The 19,110-nt window shown below is 37.2% G+C and overlaps 1 protein-coding gene across 7 annotated transcripts in view; it reads left to right on the plus strand.

Moving 5' to 3' along the window:
- Nucleotides 1-19,110, plus strand: part of GULP1 (GULP PTB domain containing engulfment adaptor 1) — a 169,337-nt gene that overhangs the window by 46,088 nt on the left and 104,139 nt on the right. For 4 of the 7 annotated variants that reach the window (XM_076342186.1, XM_076342184.1, XM_076342192.1 and 1 more), the window contains exon 2: nt 11,002-11,122. The exons of the other annotated variants lie outside the window; for them this stretch is intronic. The gene's annotated coding sequence lies outside the window, so the exon portion shown is untranslated. The remainder of the gene's footprint in view (nt 1-11,001; nt 11,123-19,110) is intronic. 7 annotated transcript variants of the gene reach the window in all.

Genomic DNA, 19,110 nt, shown 5'->3' on the forward strand with positions numbered 1-19,110 from the left:
CTTCTACAGTCTTACTATATCTTGCCTCAACCAAGCCAGTTTTCTTTAAAGCAGGTGTAAATTTCCCTATGTGATGCTGTTGCAATATTGGTATAATCCTGGGATTTTCAGTGAAGCTCATGATCCTCACTCCTTGCATTGCTTCCATCCACAAGGGCAGTCACGGTTCATGTCATGCCTTTGGTTGGATGCTCCATGCCTGTAATTAAGGACAAAGTGGATACAGCCAAGGGTAGATGATAATACTGTGTCCAGCGTGTGAAGTATAGCCAAGAGCAGAGTAACAGTGAGGATCTTTAAAAGCCGTGATCACTGTGGAGAAATACTATTATAATTTCCAAAGTAATGTCTTATTTACTAGATACTTAATGCTTTTTTTCCCCATTTTCTTGAGCTTCATTTTCTTCATGGTTCCATTTAGTTGCCTGGCTCTTCCCCCCGTGCCGCCCGCCCCCCCCCCCCCCCCCCTTTCTCTTACCTATCAGTTTTGTGTTAGGACACATTCATAACATAAAATAGTAGAGGATGAGAAATTGATTTTTTTTAAACCATTGAGTTCTGCACATGGAAAGAGTGCTGGAGGTAGCATGCAGGGGAGAAAGGCTTTGATTTAGATGCTGTCCACTGTACCTTGATCCACAGGAGAAGTTCAGTGTTGTGGGAGGAGGAGGGTCCCATGTGCTCCAAGTGGTTCTAATCTCAATTGAGATATTGTAAAGTATCAGGGAAATCCAGGCTGGGGCTGAAGGACTGTGCAAGGGTGTGCTTAGGCCATTACAGGGTGGCAAAAGTGATAAATCAACAAGTGCTTCCCAGTGTAGGTCTGTGAAATAGTAATGAACAGGAAACTTTTCAGAAAAATCTAAGGGGATGCAGCCCAGCAGAGACTTAGTCATGGGAACTTAATGTGTTAGACAGTCTGAAAGCTCAGGCAAAGACTTTCTGTGAGGACTATGTGGCAGCAGCGTTCACTATATGATCTCAAAATACTAAGAGAGGGAATAATTCTGCAGTTTGAATCATGTAAAGTCAGATTTTTAGGGAAAGATAGTGGGTCAGATTACAACTTTTCCTGGAAGCTGGATGGAGACAGATACGCTCATGTTAGTCTTCCATGTTGGCAATTGCCAGTGTCTCAGCCTGTCTATCCTGATTTGATAATTTTTTTTTTTTTTTTAAAGCCTTGATTAGAAGTGATGTGCTGCAGAATATCAGGAGGGTCAGTGTATGTTCTGAAGGTGTCATTGTGTCTGATACAGGAATCCTGTAGGCTGAAATCCCTTCATTAGCGTTTCTTTAAATGGTGCTCTGTATGTTTTAGTTGTAATCACTGTAACTTCTTTTTTACTAATCAAATGAACACATGATAAATACGTGCAGATGGCAGGGCCTAATCTCTGAACCCTGCCAATCCTTAGCAGTTGGTTGAGCGTCAGTGTACAAAATTCTCTAGCTTTAATAATGAAGGCATTTTTGATCAACAGTCCTGAATGTTACTGAATCAATAGATGTTGACATCACTTTTATTCATGAGTTTTGATTACAGCAGCAATTAAAGTAGCTACATCTGACGTATCATAAGATACAAATTTTATCCTTTGCATAATTTCTGTACTGAGGGCATTTTCTCATACGAAGTGATGTCACTGTCAGTTCCTCCAAATGTGACTGGATATCAATATGTGGCTGCTATCTACATTATGTTAAAAGAGAGATCAGTTGGGATTGAGTATTGTATGATTTGGAGCTCTTAATCTGTTTTTATTTACTATTTGGAAAACTTCAAATTCTTTGGGTTCTTCTAAATAAACCCAGGATTGAAGAGTTAAACTAAGTTATATTTTGATGTTCAATGCATTTGCTTACTACTTTCTGTCTGGATACAGAGCAAATGTATGTTATTATTGGGAAGTAATATGGCTGTTTAGAAAATTACTTAAGCTACAATATTTGTGTTGGCAATTTTATTTTCCAGGCATAACAGTTCTGTTTTCTTTCTATACCTATTTGTGGAAAGATGAAATCATCATAAATCATGTTTTCAAGGGCTGTGATGCTCAAGTTATTCTGTTTTATGCAGCTCTGGGCTGCATGGATTTAGGCAAGCTGTCATGTGTAACCTGGCCTTATTTAAATAATTTCTTACAAATCACAAGCCTAATCAAACTTTTATCACTGGATAAAAACAATTCTTTTCTTTAAAACTGGCCCCAAATGAGTAACTTGTCAGAGTGTTTAAATCAAAATTTCCATCCAAACAGGAGGAAAAAAGCAGATTATGTTCTTCCTTAAATCAGCTGGAGACAAGCAGACTGCAGGCTTACAGAGAAAGGTTTGAATTCTAGTTTTGGTTGTGTTTTTGTAGGACTACTAGATTTAGAGAACCTGCACTGAAAAATCAGTGTGTCCAGTTGCTTAAATATAGTGATGTGACTGTCCCTCTGGGGGTGAGGAGCAGGTGTCAATCTGTTCTCTGGATTTTTCACAGGTTTTAGATGATGAAACTGTTCTAAGTCTGAGAACAAAGTTTAGTGCTTGCGGAAAAGTTCAGGCTTAATCTGTATGACGCCTTGGTGTCTCAAACTCGAAATATGTTTTTATGTCTGAGGAGGGCTGTGAGGTCTGCCTCACAGGATTGAATTGAACATAGGATTGCCTCTGATGTGCAGATGTTTTGAAGCCCCATTAAAAAGAGAAATTAGGACACGTGATGAGGCTTATGTGTTGGCTATCTCAAAATAATCTTAATTTGTGTATTGCAATTAGAACTTCAGTAAGGCCTGAAAAACACAGCTTTTTCAGAAGTGAATAATTAGTGTGATAGGTAGTTGAACCTAACCACAGCCTTATATTTCTGTTTGTGTCAGTTTAGCAAACTGGAAAACTTTTCTGGCATTCCTCGCTCATCTCTCAGCTTTGTTTACTTAACATACTAAACACAAGATTGTCCTTTTTGAAATGTAAAAGGAGTATTTCCCAAGGCTTTGTGGGGTGGGGGAATCAATTTAGTACAGTCATTTACTATAGATTTCCCCCCCCCTTCCAGCAGTGAAATTTGTTTGTGTCTGTTCTCCACCTCCTCTGTCTCCTCTAGCTCCATTCCCAGCTTTATATCTGTCTTTAGACAACGCTTATAATCACTATCTTGTTTTCTTACTGTGGTAACAAATAATGTCTGGAGTACACACTGAAATCTGGCTTAGTACAAGTAAGGTGTTGTTTGGGTGGTTTTATTATTTTCATCTCCATTTGTTAGTGAAGTTTCATGAGGCTTCCCAGTAAATATTTAACAGCTCTTCTTAAATGTTTGACTTATGATTTTACAGTGATACGTGAGTTTCTTATCTTTACACAAAATTTCCTAGTCAGAGAGATGCATTTGCAGTATGTCCTCAAGGCATCACTGGTGTTTCTTGCTGTAGAGACTGCTTTTTGCTGCGTGGTGTGTGAGATACATTCAGGGCTGATTTCATCTGCCTCTATTAATTCTGCGGTGGATGTGCATGGGCGGTATTTCTGGGTAATGCAAGCAATACTTTGAACTTGCCAGGCTATAGCAGCTGTATGAGGAAGCCATCCTTACCAAATGGTAAATCCCACACTACGCAGGGTTACAATATAAACCTTTTTTACAGTGAAGTGGGATCCTGTGGGAATAAATTCAACGCAGTGCAGAGCAGCTTCAGAGGGCAAAGCTGCTCTTGAAGGCAGAGGTATTTTTACTGTCAGCGAGGAACTCCGATTCTTGGCGTCCTCACATGTTTGAGTCCACAAAAAACAAAGTGGTCTTGCATGAGTCATGTTGAGCAAGAAGCAATACTATAATTACATTATAAAGCGTACAGCGGAAACAGTTCTGAATCCCAACTCCTAAATCAAGAAGTTTGTGCTTCTTGATTGCAAAACAGCAGCTTCTGAGCCTTGCATTGTTCTCCCTGTCTCATCCCCACTCAAACTTAAAGGGGAAAGGAGTAAACAGCTGAAGGAAAGATTGGTTGCCTTGCCTGCTTTTGAGGCTCTCTTGGGGACAGCACTGCTAAGATCGGTAACTGAAGTATAAAATGCAGAGAAATTGTATATTGGTGGTCTATGCATGTATATACACACACAAATGTATGTGCTTGTATGTATTCATACTCCTATTCATTCCTCAGACATGCTTTTTTTTTGATGAATTAGTGTGCTGATTTATCACTTCTGTTGATCTCATGAGACTGTCATGATCTGCTTGAAACTATTTAATCTCGTAGGTGTTTTGGAGCTAGCATGTGGGTATAGAGAAAAATGTTTTTAAAATCTGCATAGTAATTAAAATATTCTGACAGTCGAATATTTTGGCTTGTGTTTTTTCATTGACACTGTAGACACTTAAAAATTTCTTGTCCCACTCTTTTCTAGCAGAATATAAATATTAGCTGGTCAGTGAATTTTTCTTGTTTCTGTGGCATCTTTTATATATATAATATACACTGAAATGTATCATGACAAGCTTTTGTATTTACATTTGTAAACAAGTATCTCATATGTATGTATATCTGCAAATCAGTTTATATGAGAATAAGGGGTTTGTATGTGTGTAAAGACTGGCTATTGAGGAAAAACTTGTGTGATCATTTCTTAGATAATGAACTCCAGGCTGGCATTGTCAGTTGTAAGGCGAGGTGCTGCATATTAGTTTTCACGGTAGAACTGTATAGAGTTCTTGTTTGATAACTGTTTTTGATTCAGTTTCTTATAAATATTTTGGAGAAGGTTAAAATTAATAATTAAGGTATAGTTGTAAAAGATTTGTATTCATACACAGTACGTACTTATCATACAGCAAAACATATTTTAATTTCTGTCAGCTTCCCCTACTTAATTTGCCCTCCAAAATAAATACCACCTACCAATAGCTGAAAACTTCTGTGAGTCTCTGAGTTTTCCAGGAGTGTTTTGCTTACTTATTCTGCCTGGTGCGCTCATACTGTCTCCATTCTCCAGGTCAGTAATTGAGGCATGGTTAAGTGACACTTGATGGTCAGATAAGAAATAAGCATAGAACTGTTATCTTAACTCTCAAGTCACTGGCCTATCTGATTTTTATGCTTCATTGTTCTTCTGTGTTTTTATGAAAATTTCTGTTGTCCAGCACTCCTGCAGTGTGTAAATTGTCATGTTTTCTACATTATTGATTTTTAGTGAGGAAAATAAAAGAACAAGCATAAAACAAATTCATGACATTATCAAGAAAAACAAAATATGAAATGTATTGTCTGAAAATAAAATGGGTTCATGGACTATTTTGTTCATTCTGGCAGTTAGACCAACCCTCATCACGGCAGTGACGGCTAGTCAGTGAGTCATAGTTGGCTCATCTGTGCTGACCAGAGTAATTCAGATTAGCCAGTGACTTTTGCTAGCTGACTAAAATGCCCCCGGTACTCCTTCCCAGTATCTGTAGGGGAGTATGAAGGAATGATCTCTTCTGAGTCCCGCAGCTGCTGACCGGTGGGCATCGGTGGTGATGCACTGCCTGAATACCTGGTGAGACAAATGAAAATGTATGTCCTAAAGATGATGTGCTCTGAATCTCTTTTAAGCATCGCGTATTAATGTGTTAAAACAATTCATGTGTACCCTTAACTGGACCAAGAAGCTGTAGGATAAGTAGGATTTTAGACAGATTGCGTTTATTCAGTTTGCCTTTGATTCTTTAGGGTGTGGTCAGACTTTGGGACTTCTCTGCAATTGTAAGGAGATTTTCCTTGCTCTGGTCAGAGATATTCTAACTGTTATTTGGGCATAAATTAAAATGTAGGAATAAAGTAGTTGTTTCATCCTGTGACAGGGCTGTATATATTGCTCCTTTCTCTAGTCTTAGAGATCTTTAAAATATCCCTGGGATAAATTCCTCTCATACAGAGGAATTAAGCGATATTCTACTTTGATGTTTCTTCCCTGTTTAAGAATGCCTGCATCTTTAGTTTCATCTTTGTAAATACATTCTTATTTAAAGTGTGAGAAATGACTATGTCTAATCTGGGAATGTACTTAATCCTTCCCCCCCCCCCCCCCCCCCCCCGCCTCCAGTCTTACATGGAGGACAATGTGATTTTGAACTGTAAAAAGTCAGAGCTCTCCTCCACTGAGAAGCACCCTAATGCCTTGCTGCCTGAATTAACCTTAAGAGAAGAACTTGGCTTAGTGGATTTTTGTACTAATTGTTTTGCTCATTTTTATTTCCTTGAAAGCTCTTAGCAGCACATCAAAGTTTTGAAAGCTCCCCCCCAAATCTTTTTTAAAGACTGTATGGGAAACAGGTTGTTTAGACAACCATAGGACTTGTCAAGAGGTTTCTTTTCAACTTGAATACAGTTACTGTTACCTAATCCATGTTCTGGCTGCTTCCTTTCTTAATCTGCCCTAGCTCATTATTTTATGGCACTACTGTAACTTTTATATTGCAGGGTGGCTTTAATTCTTTTGAGTACTTAAGCTTTGCTTTCTTTCTTTTATCACCCACTTTAGAATTTACTTTAGGCATGTTAGCATTACAATTTAGTCGAGATCATAACACATTACACCACAGATCCAAGATTTTAAAATACCCTATATTGTCAGCATTAGTTTATGGGTAAGTAAAGCCAATTGTCATATGAAGTACATAGATGCCAAGGTTCTGAGACACAGAAGACTTTTATCTATAGAATAGCAGGTTCTTTTTTACATCCGCTGGACCAGAATAACTATAAAAATTATTTTCATGACCGTGCAAAAGGAGAATAATATAAAGTATTTTTGCAAAAGAAAGAGAGTATTAATCATACTGAACTTATGTAAGAATGCAATAGGGGATACGTCTATGAACTGAAGAAGATAGGTCAACAGGGGTAGGTGTAACCAAGGTTGAAAAGGGGAGTTTAGTTGAGGCAACTGGGGGCTGTGGAGACTGTTTCGTTTCATGTGGATTTAAGGTTTGGAAATTTTTTTAAAATAGTATAATAAAGATAAGTGTATTTGCACCAGATGTGCTGTATGTGTACACTAGGACAAGTGTGGTTATTCATCCAAGAGTTTTCAAAGAGCGAAGTTTAAATGGTTTCGAACATTTTACTCTGAGATGATGTCAAGCATACTGTACCTTGCACAGATTTTATAGCCTTGACTAAATGCTATTTGGTGTCTTCTACAATTCACATAGCTTCTGTTAAGCTGTAATTATAGAGAGGCATCTTCTGTCTTTTGAAGGTAGAATAAAACTGGAATATTTAGGAAGTACTTATACTACGTACTGGGACTTTCATAATTTGGAATGTGTTCTGATAGCTGGGTTTCTTACGTGTGCTTCCCTTCCCGTGTCTTGTTATATGATGTGGCTATTACTGACCTGTGCATGATTACCAAATCTTTTGACATGTGTAAGTGAAAAATTTTTTTACAATTTTTATATATACTGCACTTATAAATATTTTTATTATTATGATAATCAGAAGGTGTAAATGAGGAGAGGTAGTTCAACTCAATGTTACAAATACTGTTTTTCCAACTACTTAAAGCTGAAGAGCTGCTGATGTGCTCTGAGACAAATTGTTGGCTTCTGTGCAAGAACAGACCGCAGCAAGGGGACTTCCATGTCTTTGATAATTCTAGTTTAAGAACTTCTCTGAATGATTTCTGAAATGTCTATGCCTTGAATATAGCCAGTGAATTGCCTTAAGTTTCTGCTGCACATCTGAGTCCTTCTACTGAGAGCTGCTCTATAAATGTAATTCTTGAAATACTGGTTACAATGACTGGACAGTGCAATATGAATGAGTTTCTGAATAACAGTTTGCTGGCAGGCAGCTATGTCAACGGCTTCAGGCACTGTAGGATGTACTGCAAATAAGCAAAAAAGAGTAGAGCCATTGGGTCAGTGATTCCCAGTTCCATTGCTCCTTCTGATCCAGCCTTGAACGCTGCATTAATGAGTGTTGCCTTCCAGAGTGTCCTATGACCTTTTCTCTTCTTCCGCTTTTATTGTGGAAAGTATAGCTGGAATACTGTTACTGTATAGTTACAAGAAAAAGTACGGAGAGGCAAATAAAAAGTGTTGAAAGTTTGTTTTTAATTAAACAGGGTTTGAATCTCATGAGTGAGGTGTCAATGTAGGTGTGAATGACACTTAAATGTGTTTCAGACTTGTTTTCTGGGTTGGATCCTGTGTCAGTAGACGGGAAAATGTTAGAGTGGATGCTGTCTTTAAAACCTGAGTTTGCAGAGGCAGGGCTGAGGATTTAGAGCTTCTGCTGTCTTCAGGGAGATAGAAGGTACTCGGCTGTACAGGCTCAAGTAGAGCCACAAAGTCATTACATGTGGAATAGGTTAATGGTTTTATCTTCTGTCTGGAATATCAAACTCTTAAATAGTACAGATTTGGAGCAGAAACAAAAATACATTATTGCAAAAGCTGACATTGCCACTTCTCTACCTTTTTCTTTTTTTTAAGAAAAATTTAAGAAATAGCGCATCAGTGTGAGGATATAGCATTTACTTCTTGAGTTCAGTACTGTCATGATGATGAAATGGTACAGGATACATTTCACATTAGGGAAAAAAATCTTTGTATGTTGTAACTCCAGAACATACTCTCTTACACAAATGACCTTCAGCATTTATCTTGGTATGCCTATAAAGGCATGAGAGAAGCAAGTGAAAGAGGTGAGCATGATGTATTGCATAATTACTAAAATTGACACACATTTTGTTTGGCAGAATAACAAGGCAGTGAAATTATAATGTTGTGGTGCAGTATACAGCCTGTTAGAAAATGTTTCTGATGTATTAGCACTTGGCTTTTATTCTGTTAGTATACTATATCATTAGTCATACTTTCTGGGTCTTTTTTGGACTTAGCTTACCAAGTTACAGGAAGAGCATGAAAGGCAGAATGCATTCTTGCTAATTAGAGAGAGAGGCAAACTAGCAAACGAAATTAATTTTCAGATTTTCTTTTTCAAGCTTTTTTTGTCAAGGATTGTTTTTTAGAGGACTTACCAATTGTTTCTTAACTAGAGGTTTATAGGAAAAATGAGGGAGAAAGTCATGGTGTTTTTCTACTAACTTTTTGATAAAAAGCCAGTAATGAATGTGTGGTGTACGCAAACAGTACAAATCAGCATGTCTGAAGGACATACCCTATTGAGTATTAAAGGATTTAGTTAATAAACTTGCTGAACCACTGGTAATTATTTTGCAGTACATATATAACTGATACTATCAGAAACTTGCTAGATGAAATTATTTGGAATATTATTATTCAAAGATAATAAGTTTTGTTTGGTAGGTCTGACTTCAGTCCCTAGCATAAATAGAATAAGTAAGCACCTGGTGCAAGGTATGCACCCACTTGATGCTACTATCATGTAGCAGACCATAATAAACCCTTTCCAGCCTTAATAGGCATTAACAAGGCCCTTCAAGAAAAGCTAAGTTGAGAAAAGGTCACCAGTGAAACTGGATGATGCTATCCTGTTGAGCTATATGATGAAAGAACGGCTTTTTTTAAATTGTATCACCTATTTATTCATTGTAGTGGAGTAAGTATCAGGCTGTGATTATTTTTGGTGGGCTCTGTGCTGTAGCTGAAAAGCCTTTGACATTTGTGCTTCTCCAATTTGTAATTGAAAAATGATTTTAAAATCCTTGAATGCAAGAGCTTTGTGGTTCTTGACTGTAAAAAAAAAAAAAAAATTATAAATCAAATCGGAGGGAGTTGTCAAATAAGGTGCTAGAGGCATTGCTGTCACCTGATCTTACTTGCCACCTTGACTAATGACTTAAGAAAAAGGGAAAACATAATTGGATTGATTTGGGTGAAACTCAGTTGAGAACTAATGAAAAAAACTGTGACAATTAATAGATGAAATGATACAAGGTGGGGAAGGACTGCATAATATGATGAGTTTGTTTGGTTTTTTTTCTTAAAGCGAAGGGGAAAAAAAGCAACCATGTCAGAGAAAGAGGAATGAAGTAGAGAAACAAGAAATGAAGGAAAAGAAATGGCATGAGTTTATATTCCTCACAAAGTTGAGTTTTTACACTAAGACAGCAAAAGATAGACCAATGAAAGGTATGTCTGTATAGAAGATGTAGAGCCATTTATTCATTTCATAGATCGGGGAAGTAATATTCCCTTGCTGATTAAGTAAAATTCTAGGTCTTGATGTCTCGATACCTGAAAGTTAACAGATCCAAGGGGATTGAAGAGAATAGTATAACTAAACATCTCAGAGTTCATCATCAAAAATATCAAGATTTAATTTGGTATGGCTTATCCAAATGTTCAATAGAGAAGGTAAGAGCATTTTAAAACCCTCTGTAAATATCTTAAAATGGAGAAAATCAAGGAGTGAAGGCCAGGGTGGTTACTTAGGAGGGACCAGGTCACGTGCTGCTCTCTGGTAAAACCAGAAGCAGGGCAAGAGCAGACTACTTTGGCTCCTGGTTCTGCAGGAGAGTGGATTGACCTTCCTTATGTTGAAACAAGATGTGGTACCATTTCTACAGACACGTTTCCTAGCATCTGTGGGAGTGCCATATTCTCTTTTTTCTTTTTTTTTCTTTTTTTTTTTTTTTTTTTAAAAATGAGGCTACCAATCAACTTTTCCTTGAAGGAACAGGATTCTGGTCTAATGCTGAATGCGGTGCACATCTCATTTAGAGGAATTAAATTAATAAATGGTCAAGCTATGGTTCTGTCTGTTAAATGGTTATTTTGTCGGAGTGGGGCAGTTGTGGATAAGGAAATTACAGGGAAAATATTTGAATCAGAATTTCTATTTGAAAATGCAGTTCTATTGCTCCCAGCATTTTAGTCTGATTTAGACCTTTCCAGCAGAATTCTATTAAAAAGATTGTGTGAAATATATTTCCATTAAGCCGTTCGCATGAAATTTCTTAAAATGAGAAAATAATTTCCATGCTTTGATAATACACTAGTTCACAACTAATATCTGTCATTGTTTCTTTTTATTCTAGTACATGAGAAACTATAAAGCAGCAGTAACAAAGGTTCAAAAATGTTGACAAATGAGTGATCTGTTCCACATGAGAATTAGTGTCTGCTCTGTACCTTGGCAAGAAATTTGAATGCAGAAGGGTAAGCTGTTTTAATTGTTGCCATGAACTGCTTTACAGAAAAGGATTATGCAAATATTTCAATTTTTCTTGGTTAAGTAGAGGGGGTTTTTTTAAGACTGGAATGAATGATTCAAGATAGATTTTTTTGTTTGTTTGTTTCTTCTCCATTTAAAGTGCTTGTAACAAAGCCAAAAGGCTAAGTTTATAGACTTTGGGGGTTAGAGAGGTGCTCCTGTCCATTTCCCCTACTAAACAGTACCCTTGATATGAAGTCAACTGCTGTGTATGGCAGGACCAAGTTGTTGACCCAAAGCTCTCACAGTCTAAGTAACTGTTTCAGTAACCCTGTTGTTGAGTGAGAGAATAATGTTTGTTGGCATGACTATTACAAAGCGGCTTTTCCTCTCTTTTTTTTTTTTGCCTTTTTTATGTCCCTCCCTTCTCCACACCTGATAACTCAGTGCTTAGATTGAAAACACTGCTGCAGTCTCCTTGCTTCTCTTCTCTTTAGTGTAGAGAGAAAGGCTTGTCTGGATAAAGGAAAGGCAGCAGCTGTGAAGTTTCCATTGATTTATTGGAAAAAAGGCGAAATTTGGGGACTTACAATGCTATGGGTAAAAGTTTATTTATGGAATTGGTTGTGATATACTTCTCAAAAACCTTAAATAAAGCTGAATGTTTCCTACATGTGGGTAGGGAGCTAGGAGCCTCTGGAAAACTGAATGTTTTATTTAGCTCAGTGAAAGGAAGGTAAGCTAAAACTATGTAGCAACTTTTTGTCCTTTTGATGTCTGTAAGCAAAAGCATTTGTTTAGCAATCTAAGGGTTGACAAAAACTTTGTCTTGGCTTGCTTATTTCAGTTGCAGCAATGTGCTTTAGAGCAAGCGCGTATCGCTTCATTTGACTGTAAATGCAAAAATCCATTGAAATACCTCTGAGAAAGTGTAGAGCTAAAGTCAGATCAGGCTGAGTCAGTCTGATGCAGCCAGCTTTCCTGAAGGTTATCTTTAATCTGGCACCAAGGTGGCTATTGCAATGATGATATAGCCTCTTCAAAGTATTCACGTGATTTCATTACTTCTCAAAAACAGATCACTAGTCTGCAGTTCCCTTCTGACCTCCCTTCTCTATCTTGATGTCCTCAACATAGGTGGTATGCAAATACTGTGTTTCAAGTAAAAGTTCCTTGGATTTGGAATTATTGGTATGGCATTGTCTTGCAGGATGACGAAGGATGACTTCAGTAACTGCTGGTTTTCAGGAAGTCAGTGTGTATGTGTGTGTTTATGACTTCATGCTGTTACTTCCCAATTCTGTCTCAGACAGGTTGTATAGTTCTCATTTCCTGGATGGTTGGGATGAAAAGCTGTTGTTCTCGACTTTCTTTCTAAAATAAAACAACGGGTATACAATTCTTTAGCTTTCTTCCTTAGACTCTTTCACTGCTTAGGCAAGAGTTCCTTGTTGAAAGATATTTCTCATGGGGCAGATGGGAGCTTAGACAACAACAAAAAAAAAGTGTGTGTGTGAAGAGAAATAATAATTTTTAAATCAAAGCTTGCCAGTTGCAAAAGGATCTTGTAGCCTGGGAACAAATGGGAGGAGACAGACTCTTTCTTTCTGACAACAGCAACTCAAAATCTCTCCCATGTATGTACTGGATTCTCCTTGTATCTCTGCACTTGAAAAAGACTACCTAATGGGTCTCTCCTTCCACAGGATGGGGCAAAGCCAGACCCACTGGCGAAAAATGTTGTTGATAGGACTCATTACCAGTCCAAAACAGGGAATCATTTTGTAGATGTAGACTTACTTGAAAAAGATTTATTTAAGATGATTAGATACAAATTCTTTTGCTGATTTGCAAGGAGGCCTGTGTAGTATTTGGAATTCTGGAATTTAAAGACAAAGCTGGTTTTATGTGCAAAGTCCTTTATTTTAAGAACATTGACTCCTTGGGCTTTTAAAGGTGTATGTAGTTTCAGTGTCCGTCACTTACTAAATAAATGAAGAATGTAGCCTTGCAAAGTTACAGCAGAAATTACATGGAAAATGCATAGACTTGCACACAGAAATCTTTAGGGCCAGGATTAATCATTGGCATTATCAAAATCATATGTTGACCAGTGACGGGATCTAAAAACTCAAAAATGGTGAACGTGTTCTAGTTTCACTGTAGTGAAGTTAAAAGAAATGTTTCAACTTCCCTATATTATTTTGCAGAGGGTTAAAATTTATTTTTACTGCAGCAGTAATGTACTGCAGTAGTAAATGGTAGGAGGTTCTAGCATGCATGACCTGGTTCAGCTGGATAACATTATTGATTTTTTTTTTTTCAGTGCCTCTGCTTTAGTTAATCTTAACTTCATTTTCTGATTCTTGATTAGCTCAGTGGTAAGTTGTCGTTACAGCATTCGACTCCCGAAAGACATGATCTATAAGGCAGATTTTTCCAGTGGAGAGTCATGATTCAGCTAATTTACATGTAATTTAAACAGCAGTTGGCCTAATACCCTGAAGTGAAATTTGAGATACTTGGAAGTCCAAGAGTGTAATACCCTAAACTAGTGTTTATGTTAAGTACTCTTCAGAGACCTGCAGGAGGGGCCAGTGGGACACGTAATGCCCCTTGTGTTCTTTTTTCCAATAGGTGTGTGAAGTTAAAATCTCAAGGAAGATTAAGAAAGCAGTTGCATTTAATGCAGAATTGCCATTTAACATTTCATTGGAAAAGCTTTGTTTCATCAAAGTTGCCATAATATTTGTTTGCTCAGACTCTGTATTTGGAGTTATATTTTAATGGCCTATTCAAATAAATGAGCATAATAAAAATGTCTTCATGTGGTTAGAGCAAGCTAATGAACTCTGACTTTTGCATTTACTCATGTTTTACATTCCTTGTAAGTTTAATACTGAGCTACGTTTAGTTACTTGAAACAATTTTTATAAGATACAGAGAATTTGTCTCCATGTTAGCATCTAAATGGTTTTGTCGAGCTGAGCTGATGTCTCAGAATGCTGTATAGAGGTGACAGATTGAGGACAAATGGATTGGAATCATGTCTTTCCTGACTGTTTTTGGTGCAGCCCCTCTGTGGACTGAAGTGTGACTGTCACTTCACCCAAGAAAAGATTGTTAGTTACTGAAGCATTTCCTGCGTACGCTAATGCTGTGGTTTCCAGTTCAGCACCACAGTACAAGCCACAGTGTGGAAGTTGGCAGAGATGGTCCTGCTCTTCTTCCACTTTCTAGTGCTTATTGTCAGCCCTTACTTTTTGTTGGCACATGGTAGGAGAAAACTTCAACACAGGTTTGGTTTTTGTTGTTTTCCCCCCTGCCCACTTCCCTGACAGAGTTGGCTATGCAGGAGTGCTTGTGCTAGTGCAGGAGAAGGGCAACATAAGTGGGAGTGTTTGGGGACAGAAGGCAGTGAGGAGCACAGCTGCTCCAAGAGTGTGTTAAATCAAATGTAAAACTATTTGCCGGACTAATGATAGGGTAACATCAGAGCTAAATGTGTTTGAATGGCTATGTTTCTGTGAAGTGGTTTTCAGCCAGCTAGATGGTGAGTAGTTGAAGTGCATTAGTAAAGTTTCCAAAAGAATCGGAAGCTACTGTCTAGATTGTTTTTTAAGCAGCTGTACTTTAATGTGATTAAGTCAAAACTGTACCAAAGATTATCTCATAGGGTGATAATTAAATTGATGGGTCATGGTTTGCATCTGTATGTTTTAGTAAGTAATAATAACCATGTATAACTAAAATACATACATTAAAAAGATTTTTTCCCTTAAAACAGTTAAAACCATTTTTGTGTTTGTATGGTGTTCTGAGTGTGAGTAAAATATACTAAGATGGTGTTCAAATAGGAGGGCAGAGTTGTTATTTACAGAATCTGGATTTTGAAAATTCTTCCTATAGATCTTTAAGTCTATAAGAAAAGCAGTGAAATCTAGTCTTAATTGCAAGGTGTTTGCCTGATTGGGATTTTTTTGTTTGGTTTTTTTTTTTGGTTGTGTGTGTTTGATTTTCTTGATTCAAAAGTGGATCCTGGTTTTAGGGGACATAAGTTTCAGTGTACCAGTAAAAATCTGTGTTCTCGGAATTGTTGACCGTGATCTGCTTATTTAAAGCTCCGTTTCTCTCCTTCATTATTTCTGCCAAGCTGCCACCATACCTCCCGTCTGTCTGCCGCTGGATTTCTGCTTCCCCTTCCAAACAGCTAGACTAGTTTTATCACTGCTTTTTCTTGGTTCCCTTTATTGCCTGTGGTACTGGCAAGTAGCCAACCAAGGCTGCAGCCGAATGATTCAAAATGTAAAATTTCTTCCACGTCTGTTTCAAGATATTACCTTGAGCTTCTTACAATCACCTATATTACAGGCATCCTGCCATTTGGGAGAGAATCACTCCTTTTTAGAGGGCCATTAAACCTTTGGAAGTTTGCAGGTGGTGAAGATTCTGCCACATTTCTAATTAAATTCTTCTTTATAGGCAATTATCCTTTTTTTAACCTGTTTCTAGGTTGCATTATTTTTATTTTTAGTTCAGCATTAGGCTTTCGCATCTCTGAAAGTCAAGCAGTTATATAATTTTAAAACATTTTTATCTCAAACTTTTTGCAGTATTATCAAAATAAATGGGTGCATTGCGGTGCCTTTTGGCATAATGTGTAAGGTCAAACTCCAGTTACCCTTTAGTTTAAGGTATGTTTGAGACGTGTAATTCTAGCTGCTTTATCCCTGTTAATTTAAATAACCGTAAGAACTGAGGACTCGCCTATATGAAGAAAGGTGTTCATCAGTACCAAGATCTGCTCTGTCATTCAGAAGTGTCAGTGGCCAGGGAACCTACTTGATGCAGTTGAAGAAGTTCTTGGATGCCCTGCTGCATCAGTGCTCCGGTCTTTATAATTTGCTGTAATCTAACGGAATAGCCTGGTTGACTTTATGCATGACACAAGGAATGAAATGGTGTCCCAGCCGATCACTCTCCAATATGACAGGTGGAGATAGGTGTGTCTTAAGTGGTTTCCAAAAAGGCTGTCAACAGCCTGAATACATGTAATCTGTGTTTAAAAAAGCAAGCAAACACAAACTTAATGGATTCTGTTCTTGCATTTGTGATTCTTCCCAGTTGCCCCTCCAACCCACAAATATTGCTTGAACTGTGTTTGGAAGAAATGCCCGTGTCTGTAGTTTGCCCGTTTGCCATCTAAATGCTTCCTTGGGTTAATGATGTTCTGCTATTGAAATTCCTCCTCAAAACTACTTGCTTCCTTTCTTTATTTACCTAAAAAAAAAAAGGACATCTGGCCTTATTAGGAATACATAATGGCTGTCACATTCTGCATTGATGGAGGTGTACTTTTTCACTATGAGTAAACAGATGAATCAAAATATCAGAGGTCAACTCAAATGGTTTTGTGAGACAACTCTATAGTGTGTTTTACTCTTTGTAGTAGGGATGTAGACAGAGAAGTTACACAGCCCTCCTCTATCTAACCCTCAATCCTGTTTTTAAATGCAAGTCTGTTCTTTCCATACTTTTGAGTCATGGTAAAGCGTTAAATTTAAAAACAGTCAATTGATCTGTGGTAAGCAGCTAAGTGGCTTTGCACAGCGGATACTTATTCATTAGGTAATTTCTTTTTTTTTTTTTTTTTTTTAGTGACACCTATTACATGATATGTGAAATTGAAAAAGACTTTGTTCTAAACTTCCGAATGCAATCTGTTGCCACTTCTTATTTTCATTTATAAATTACTTTATTTTTAAGATCTCTCTCCCTAAAGTTAACATTCCTAACAAGTATGAAGGGGTTTGTATTTTTTACATCCTCCTGGAGTGAAAAGATCAACTGCAATATTTTTTTGACTGCTGTTGAGACAGGGAAAGAATTACATTTCACATCTCAATGGTTATTAATTTAGCATGAAGACATGTAATTTGCTTGTTAAGAATCAAGGTACTGTATTGTAATTCATGTTGTATTTATTTTCTTATTGTTTATATATTTGCTTTTATATTTATAAATCACTGGCTGTAATTTAGTTCCAGAACTGGAAAATTTACAGATCTGTTTATCGTGTTAATCTAAGTTACGAGGCTGTTTGATTCTGGCCTTTTACAGACAGAATTACTATAACTAAATTAAAACAGGTTAATAATAACATAAATATAAAAGCAGTAAAGTGCCTTTCCCCCCCCTTTTTGGATTACTTCCTTTTTGTAATAAGTTGCCGCTTCCTTTTCATCCTCACCTTTAGCTGTGCTGCACCACAGGAGTGGGAAGACTGGAGCTACCCAAAGTGTATTCAAGGTCCTAGGTGTATTAGAAGTGATGTTTCCACAGTTCTGTAACCTTATTTCCTGATTTCATTAACTTTTTTGGTAATTGGGACACTTTCACTTGCTCCTGGAATGGAAGGACAAAGACCAACTAGGCTTAGAAATGTTTGAAAAACAATGTGAGCAAAGATGTGTTGCTTCACCTAAATATTGTCTAAGCTGTAAATGATAGCGTCATTCATGACATTTTGAGGGGTTTTATGTAAGTGTCTACTTTGACACCTCACAAACTTGATACATGATTTAGCCATTAATAAAAACTTACCTAATTGTCTCACTAGACATGTATACTATTTAAAACACCTCTTTTTTGCATTTTTAAGTGACTGTGGAATTCGAGATGGAGACGAAAAATCCAAACAAAGGAGATTTCTGAATAAATGTAATTGAATCTTGCTAGATTTAACCCAAAATCTACTCTAACAGACAGGAACACTTAAATTTTGGTCTATTTAAAAAAAAAAAAAAAATCAAATTAAAGAAATTCAGACCTGGATAGCCAAATAGGTCATGTTTCAGTGATGCAGAATAACAGAAAATAAAGGCCCACCATATTACTGTTTTTAACTGTAGGGCATTTTTTTGAAAAATTATTAAAATCCTTCTATGAAGTTTGTAGCACCTAAAATAAAAGCATTTTTAAAGAAACTTCAAAAAATCAGAAACATGAAGATTAACTTACCATACTTTAAATTCATTTTTTAACTTCTGCTGATCTGGGGTTCATAGTTGTGTGGTGGTTGTGTGGTTCTGTCACACGTCCTCTTCTACATGCTGCCTTCATCCCTTCCTCTTCAAGAATGTTTTATTTTCCTGGATGAATTTAATCCTTTCTGCAGACTTACTGCCCCAAGAGTAACTCTCAGGCATGTCCATTATCATGTGTTTACTCTGCCATACTGGGGCATCAATATGTAAGACTCTTAAAAAGCATATATGCCTGATTGCCCCTCTGCCTTGGGCAGTAGTCCTGTCAGCGGCTCAGGGCTGAGGTGGCAGCCTTAAGGGGTGGGTGCTATATTACGATGATCTATGAAGAGTACTCTGTTACCTTTGAATAAATGACATGGCTCAGTGCTTTGCAATTTTTTGTCACTAAGGCACTGTATATTTTTATGAATTGTCATTCACACAATGTTTCAACAGATTCCTGAACAACAGTGTTCATCTAAAACTGCCAGTCTTAAGACTCTTAGTTTGTTCCTCCCCTCCGCTGTGGTGTTCAAAATTAAAACTTGCATCTGAACGTTCTTTTACACCTCTGATTGTTTTACTTTGTGGTTGTTCTCTCAAAACACAGAGCATGTTTCCAGGTGTTTGGTTCCCAGCACCTGATTCTATGCATTTTTTAATATATGCTTTCAAATATGGTCTCTCCAGTGTGTTCTATCCTTTACTGCTAAATGGTGGGAGAAATGTGTTCTCCCGAATATCAGTCTCTATCTTTGCTGTCCCATCTATAAAATGTAACTCTGACCTATGAAGTTGGCAAGCCCTTATTATGTGATTAAAGGTGTCAAATACTATGATAATGTCAGCTATGTGGATATTTAAGAAGAAGAGATAGCCAAACCAGGTGATTTCCTGGTAACTCAATTGCCATTGAGCTTAGACAAATGACTTACTGCAGTTTAGTGAATTTCTGTTAATCAGAT

This window comes from Aptenodytes patagonicus, chromosome 6, assembly GCF_965638725.1.
Source record: "Aptenodytes patagonicus chromosome 6, bAptPat1.pri.cur, whole genome shotgun sequence".
NCBI lineage: Eukaryota > Metazoa > Chordata > Aves > Sphenisciformes > Spheniscidae > Aptenodytes > Aptenodytes patagonicus.